Here is an 8282-nt window from a genome sequence, read left to right as displayed (position 1 = left end):
AATGAAAATGTTGACCCCAGGCAAATTGCGTGAGAGATTAACCCAGGTTCATGCACACATACAAAAGGACAGGACTTCAATCTATGGTCCTGCCCACCACATTGGCTTCTCAATTGTGGGTAGTCCTACCACTATGATTGAGTTCCAGAATGCTAACCACCTACTTGCAATGCAGAAAAAAATCCAGAGGCTCTTTGTGACAACATAAAGCTGAGCAAATATGGAATATTCCTTTATTGGCTCAGATTACCTAATGTAGTTAGTAGGCAAGTCATCACATGGCCAGATATGATTTTATGATCATTTTATTACCATTTTTTTTACCTCAGTCATTAAACAAATCTAGCTTCCCCAATTGACATCACTTTTTGGAGATCAGCTGAGAAAGTTGCAAATTGTGATTGTTGACCACTACACACTGCAACCCATTGTAAATGTTAGCCATTTGCCAAGTATGCAAATTGCAGTTAGGTGACTGTGACCATGGTATCCTTTTGGGAAGACTTAGGGAGTTAGAGGTGAATGGGACATTTCTGTGCTGGTTCCCTCCCTCCCTCCCTCCCATCCTCCCTCCCATCCTCCCTCCCTCCCTCCCTCCCTCCCTCCCTCCCTCCCTCCCTCCCTCCCTTCCTTCCTTCCTTCCTTCCTTCCTTCCTTCCTTCCTTCCTTCCTTCCTTCCTTCCTCTGAGGTCAGTCCTAATCAGTGTTGATAGAGTCTAGCTCTAGACCTGCTTTGTGGAGTGCCACAAGTCTTGGAGCTCTCTCTGCTCTTTTTAACATCTACACGAAACTGCTGGACCAGATCATCCATCCCACAAGATGAGATATTACCCGTACACCGATAATATATATTTCCATCCCAGATGAAGTGAGTGATGCAGTGGACATCCCTTTGTGGTGCCTGGAGGCTGTGGGGGCCAGGATGGGAAACAACAAACTTTAACTGAATCCTGGTAAGATGGTGTAGCTATGGATGGTCCCTCGGTATTCAGGAATTTATCATCTTTGGTCTTGGATGGGGTTGCACGACTGAAGACAGACCCGGTGTGTAACTGGGGGGTCCTCCACGGCTCATGATTCTTCCTCAAAGAGCAGATGACAACTGTGGCTAGGAAGGCCTTTGCTTAGCTTTGTGTTATGTGCCAGTTACATCCTTTCCTCAATAAGGAGCCTGTCTATTCAGTCAGTCATGTTGTAGTCTACATGGGGCTATCACTGAAAAGTATCCAGAAGTTTCAGCTGGTACAAAATGCAGCTGCTTGGGCAATTTTAGGCACCCAAAGAAAGGCAACACCTCTGCTCTGTGAGCTGCATTGGATGCTGATTTGCTTCTGGGTCCAATTCAAGGTATTATGACCTATAAAGCCCTACATGGAATGGGACCAGGCTATCTATAGAATTGTCTTTGTCCCTTTGCATCAGCCCATCCTACCCGGTCAGGCAAGGAATGTATGTTGCAGACTTTATCACTTAGAGAGCCTTCTCTGCTGTTACCGCTGCCCTATGAAAATATTCTTCTCCAGGAGGTGAGGCAGGCCCCCCTCTCCTGGCCTTCCAAAAAGGCTGGTTAGTCCCCTGAAAAGGCCCCTCCTTTGCCTTTTAACTAATTTTAATCTCTTGCCTTGTCTTAACTTTTTTTTAGATTTCTAATTTTTATATATGCTGTTTTATATTTTAACATTTTATTGTATACCACCAGAATCCCTGTCAGAGGGAGACTGGTTGTAGAGAAATGTCATATCACTTTCTATATAAATTCCTGGTCATACACGGTCACTGTAATGATATATATTGACATCACTTTCTACAAATGGTTGTCCAGAATTGGTTTATAGCTTATGATAATAGACACAGAACATTTTGTCATGTCCCTGATATTTAAGGTCAAATGTTTCCCAGTTGGAAATATACCATCTGGCTGTCTTGTGATTGTTATGTAGAGTCTTCATTTTCATGCTTACTTTATTTTGAAAGGATTAGCTATATAGAGCTGCCCTGCAGTGAAAAATCTGGAACTCCAAAAGCATAAAAATTATTTTCATGATGACAGCACTGAGGCTGAAAATATCTTTCTGTATTTATAATTGTTATGAAAAATCAGAAACACAACTGTCTAGAAATGATAATTTGAGAGAAGAGGAAAACAAAATTGACCTACTTTAACATACAAATGATTCATTAATGACAATCATGTCTGGGCAGGAAACAGAAAACAAGATTTGTGGTTATCCAACATGATACAATCTGTAGTCTGGTTCAAATGCAGCAGAAACAAACTGTATAAGCAATATACACGTCTGTTTTTTGTCTGAAAGATTAATCAAAGGTTTAGTAAAATTGTTTGGTAAAATGTGTGCAAAATAATTACCCATATCCCATTACCTTAGAGTGCTTTTCTTCCATCCCGTTGCTAAGCTGTGGAAAAAGCAATACTATCAATACACAATGCATGTGTGATATTATGCACAAAGTATTTGTAACTTTTTGTAAAATAAAATATCAGATACTATAGGGCAAATTGTATGATCCTCTGAGATTGATTGTTCACTACAGTGCTTGCCTTATAAAACTTAATTATTTTTTACAAGTTATTTTGTTTTGTGTCATTTAATGTTATTTATTGACAACTGTTTCTCCATTCTTTGGAATGTCACTGATTATTTCATGCTTCATAACATCAAGTACCACATACTTCCTAATTTTAAATTAGGTACTGTATTTCCAATATCACTACATTTTTAACATACTGTTTGGACCAGGGGTACGCAACCTCGGTTCTTTTATGACTCATGGACTTCAACTCCCAGAATTCCTGTCAGGAAAGAGTCATAAAAGAGCCGAGGTTGCCTGCCCCTGGTCCAGGCAGTCCTCGACTGATGACCATAATTGAGCCTGGCAATTACAGATGTAAGTCTTGATGGTCATAAAGCAGGTCATCATTTGGCTGACCTGATTTTATGATCTGTTCTGCAGTGGTCATTCATCAACTATTGTTTGTAATGGGGAGCTTTTGTTGAAAACCAGAAGTAAATGCCCATTTTTGACAAAATTTGTGGTCATGTGCATGGGATGTTGCAAAATAGCTTAATTGGTGCTAAATGGCCAAAATGCAGTCAATGACTGTGTGTGTGTGTGGGGGGGACCATCAGAACTTCAGAATTGACATATCTTAACTCAGACATCTGTGTTTTGATAACTTAACTGGGGTATCACATGAGACTGTTTTTTACCACAGTGCAGAATTTTATGACCTACTTTTAAGCAGAGATAATATGCTGTAAAAACCTTTGTGGTTTGCTGATTATAAGTCAAAGCAAGATTCTTATTTATTTATACAATTTATACTGCTGTCTTTTCTAGTACTTTATACCTGTCTTCTCTGACAAAGCATATAAAGCCTTAGCTGGCCATTATTGTATCACTGGTGGAAGGAGAAAGTTGTAATTCGGAACTGACAAAGATAATCAAAGCCTATTTTAATGAATTCAAGACTCCAGGACCAGATGAATTACAGTCTAGGGTACTGCAGGAACTCCGAGGATGATTGCAGAACAGGTAATTGTAATCTATGAGAACTTCTGGAGAACTGATGAAGTCCTTGGAGCAGACCAAGTATTTTCTTTATCTTTCAAAAAATGAAGAAAGAGGACCTGGGAAATTATAGACCTGTCAGCCTCATTTCTATACAGCACAAGATTCATGAGTATATTATTAACTAACATACAGTATTTGTTGCAGTTAGATAGAAAATAAAAATCAACAAGAACAGCCTGTTAATTATCTGTTTGTATCTCTTTTTAAAAGAATTACTAGTGCAACAGTTTTGTGGAATGTCATGCACATAATGTACTCTGACTTTAGCAAAACATATGAAAAAATATCTTAGTATCCTCGTTTATAACAATGTACACTGTATGGACTAGATTATACATTTGTTAGCTGGATTAATAATTGGCTGAATGACTGCAAATAGAAAGTAGACATTAATGGGTCCACGTCATGTGTAAGTTAAAGTTCAATATTTCTGTTAAAGATCTAGATTTAGGAGTTGAGAGGGTGATTATTGAGTATCTGATTGATGCAAAATTAGGAGTACTGGCTGAATACTTTAGAAAAGGAACAGAAGCACAAATGAGTCTCAGTGCCCATATTAGGAAAGTTACAACTAAGCCGTAATACAATATGTGAATTGAGTGTGTAAAGAAGTAATAGGAGCATTTCTTTCTCTGTTGCCACAGTGTTCAATTTTGAACAGAATGTTGGCTGAACAGAATCTACATGCATTTATCTTGACCTTTCTGTCCAATGCATGAATGTGTAAGAGCTTTGAGTTTACTTTAGTCAAATTTGGAAAAAGAGGTACTATGCAGAAATCCCATGATATTTTAAGTGCTTGGTGAGATCAAATGTAAAAGTGATACTATATCTTGGGTTTCATGTTAGTGCCTTCCTGCTAAGTAGTAATTTATTTTTCCTTCAGAAACTGGAAACTCAACAAATTTGCCTGACTTCTGAGAATATTTTTTTTATTTGTCATTCAGCAATGGTTGGGCTCTTCTAAACGGTATCAAATAAACCCAAAATTAGGTTCAAAGTTGTTAACAGTTGGCCAGAATCTCTAGGATTGAGCATACATAACACAATAAGATTGCCTTTGAATTATTTTCCTGCTTGTAATATACATTAATGTCAGACTTAATTTTCCAAAAAGATTCATGTCATTCCAGGGCCATTATGTTGTTGACATATCTTGACTTTGTACTTGGCAAGATGCTTAGGCACGTTTTCAGGCAAGGCACTTCATTCTTAGAAAGCCTGTTGAATTATACAATTAGCCACCAGGTGGGGCAAAGAATAAAGTGCTTATTACATTTACAGATCCATCAATCTCAAGATTTGACTTACAATTTATATTTGAATCCTCTTCCCTATATTTTTCATATCTCTTTTTAAATATTCTAGGTGTGCTACAGTATATTGCTGACTGCCATAAACAACCTCCATCGCAGTGAGATCTAGATGTATTGGACTTTGGGTCTATTCATGCTACTTTAGTATAGTGGTTAAGGTGCTGACCTAGAAATTAGGAGACTGTGAGTTCTAATCCGACTTTAGGCATGAAAGGCAGTTGCATGACCTTGGGCCAGTCACTCTCAGTCCAACCCACCTTACAGGGTTATTGTTGAGCAGAAAAGGCAGAGGAGGAAGGGGTATTATGTTGCATTACTTTATAAAGTAATTACAAAGCAATAAAGGCAGGATAAAAGCCAAATAAATAAATTCTCAGTTAGGAGGACAAAAGTTCATATTGGCCATACATTAAAGACCAACATATTTGGACAAGTTTGAAACAGCTATACTAAGAGCATAATGTTACCCAATACATGTACCTCTTCTATTCAAACAGTGAAAATGGAGAAAGTCCATATAACTCTTCCTGTTATAAGTGTACACATTACTTTTCCAAACAAGGGTATTTAGTTGTTATAGATTTAACATTTTTATCTATGATTCTAGAACTTGCTAATGTAACATAGCAATAAATTATTGGTGAATGGTGTAATGTAGTCTTCCAAAGTTAGTGCAGTATTAAAGACATCATTTCATTAAACAGTAGCCATGATGTTTGGACTGATTAAAGTTACATTAGGCCAAAATTGATGCAGTATTCAGGAACATGGAACCACTGATTGGTTCAAAATTGGAAAAGGAGTCCGGCAAGGCTGTATACTGTCGCCCTGCCTATTTAACTTATATGCAGAGCACATCATGAGAAAGGCAGGGCTAGATGAATCAAAAGTTGGAATTAAGATTGCGGGGAGAAATATCAACAACCTAAGATATGCAGATGATACACTCTAATGGCAGAAAGTGAAGAGGAACTAAAGAGCCTCTTGATGCGGGTGAAGAAGGAGAGTGCAAAAGTTGGCTTGAAACTCAACATTAAGAAAACCAAAATCATGGCATCCGGCCCTCTCAATTCCTGGCAAATAGATGGGGAAGAAATGGAGGTAGTGACAGATTTTATTTTTCTGGGCTCCAAGATCACCTCAGATGGGGACTGCAGCCAAGAAATTAAAAGACGCTTGCTCCTGGGGAGGAAAGCTATGGCAAATCTAGACAGCATTCTAAAAAGCAGAGACATCACCCTGCCAACAAAAGTGCGTATAGTCCAGGCCATGGTTTTCCCAGTTGCAATGTATGGCTGTGAAAGTTGGACCATAAGAAAGGCTGAGCGCAAAAGAATTGAGGCCTTTGAACTATGGTGCTGGAGAAGACTCCTGCGAGTCCCTTGGACTGCAAGGCGTTCAAACCGGTCAGTCCTAGAAGAGATCAACCCCGACTGCTTTTTAGAAGGCCAGATCCTGAAGTTGAAACTCAAATACTTTGGCCACCTAATGAGAAGGAAGGACTCACTGGAGAAGGGCCTAATGCTGGGAAAGATTGAGGGCAATAGAAGAAGGGGACAACAGAGAAGGAGATGGCTGGATGGAGTCACTGAAGCAGTAGGTGTGAACTTAAATGGACTCCAGAAGATGGTAGAGGACAGGAAGACCTGGAGGAACGCTGTTCATGGGGTCGCGATGGGTCGGACACGACTTCGCAATTAACAACAACAACAACATCATTCAGGAACAACTTGAATTACAAAGTTACTGTGACAACTATAATAAGCCATCCTGAGATGGTAAGGCAATGCTGGATTTTGCCAATCTTAAAGAGAAACTAGCTGAATGAAATCACATCCCATTTTCCTCTTCTTTTTTCCCAAATTTCTTAGAACTCATAAGGCAACAATCCAGCTAATACAATTCAAGCAATAAGGAAAGGACTTACAGTAGAAGACAATATCAATAGACCAGCAATAAAGCACATGCTTTGCACATAGAAAGCCCCCAGTTTCCTTACCCTAATTTTTTTCTTTTATGGAAAGAGTATATTGTAATCTCCTTTCCAGTTATGATAATTTGGCTAAAAGAAAGCAAAAAGCTTTGTAATTTCATAAAAGTAAGTAGCCCTCTCAACTATAGGAAAGCACAGCCAAAGGCATCTTTGCCCTCCTCTGCATCTCATTTTGTGGCATGGCTGTTTAATTAGAAACAAGTTTCTCCACTATGGGAGATATTGGCAATGGTATAAACCAGTGTTTCCCAAACTTGACAATTTTAAGGCATGTGGACTTCAACTCCCAGAAATTTAAGGCATGTGGACTTCAACTCCCAGAATTCCACAGCCAGCATTGCTGGCTGTGGAATTCTGGGAGTTGAAGTCCACATGCCTTAAAATTGTCAAGTTTGGGAAACACTGGTATAAACGAAAGAACACATTCAGAAGCTCTTGAATCAATCAGTTGCTTACCATTACCTGATCTCTCTGTGAACTAGAACGATGCTGCTGTTCTGTGAACTGCACAGTTGTTTTATTTTTATTTTATTTTGCATGGGGAAGCCAGAACTTTATAAAAGAAATATTTAATTGAACATCCAGAATGACTGCTGAAATCACTAAAAAAAGTGATGCAGTATTAATTTGGTTTCTGCAACCTAATAGATACATTCTAGTGATATAAGGGGAATCTTGACAAATAATTATGTCGGGATTTTATTTATTTTTGGGTTGCTGCTTTTTTACATTAAGTGTAGGAATAGGAAGCTTCCTGTAGATCTATAAAACAGATCCATTTCAATGAATGTTTGGCAACTGACTTTTACTTCCAACAGGAGAGAATATCTGTAGCTTAGAGTTGAACTGTGAAGTCCTTAATGCTCTCTGCGCTTGGTTGTTTTCTTGCAGATATTTTACTTTTAATTGCCTGGTGGTTTATTGGTTTTGAGCTTTAGAGTTCATCACTGAAACAACATCTTTGCAATTCTAATCTTTATATCATTGAAGAGGCAACTGTTTGATGAAACAATGTATAAAATAATTTAAACTTTGTTTAGACTTGGCAGAGTAGATAACTTCCAAATTCCGTAGAATATCATGTTGTATACATTTATTTGGATAATTCAAATTCTTACACATTAATAAGTGGTGCTCATTAAAACAACAAAACAAACAACAAAAATAATATGACTAGAAATATTGGCTTATAAACCACCCCAATCCAAGCTAATCCTGAGCAGCAGCACAAAACAGCCATAATCCAACAAATCACAGAAAAACAATATATAAAACCTGGGAATATAACAAACTACTCTAGCTTAATGTTTAATTTTCCTCTTCTCAACATCATGGTAAGAAATTGTGGGAGGTGTTTGGAACATCTGGAAGCTATTAGT

The sequence above is a fragment of the Crotalus tigris genome, unplaced genomic scaffold (genome assembly GCF_016545835.1).
Source record: "Crotalus tigris isolate CLP2741 ecotype Arizona unplaced genomic scaffold, ASM1654583v1 scf7180000024445.887990, whole genome shotgun sequence".
NCBI classification, from domain to species: domain Eukaryota; kingdom Metazoa; phylum Chordata; class Lepidosauria; order Squamata; family Viperidae; genus Crotalus; species Crotalus tigris.
The sequence above is the reverse complement of the archived record's forward strand: the minus strand, read 5'-3'. Positions refer to the sequence as shown.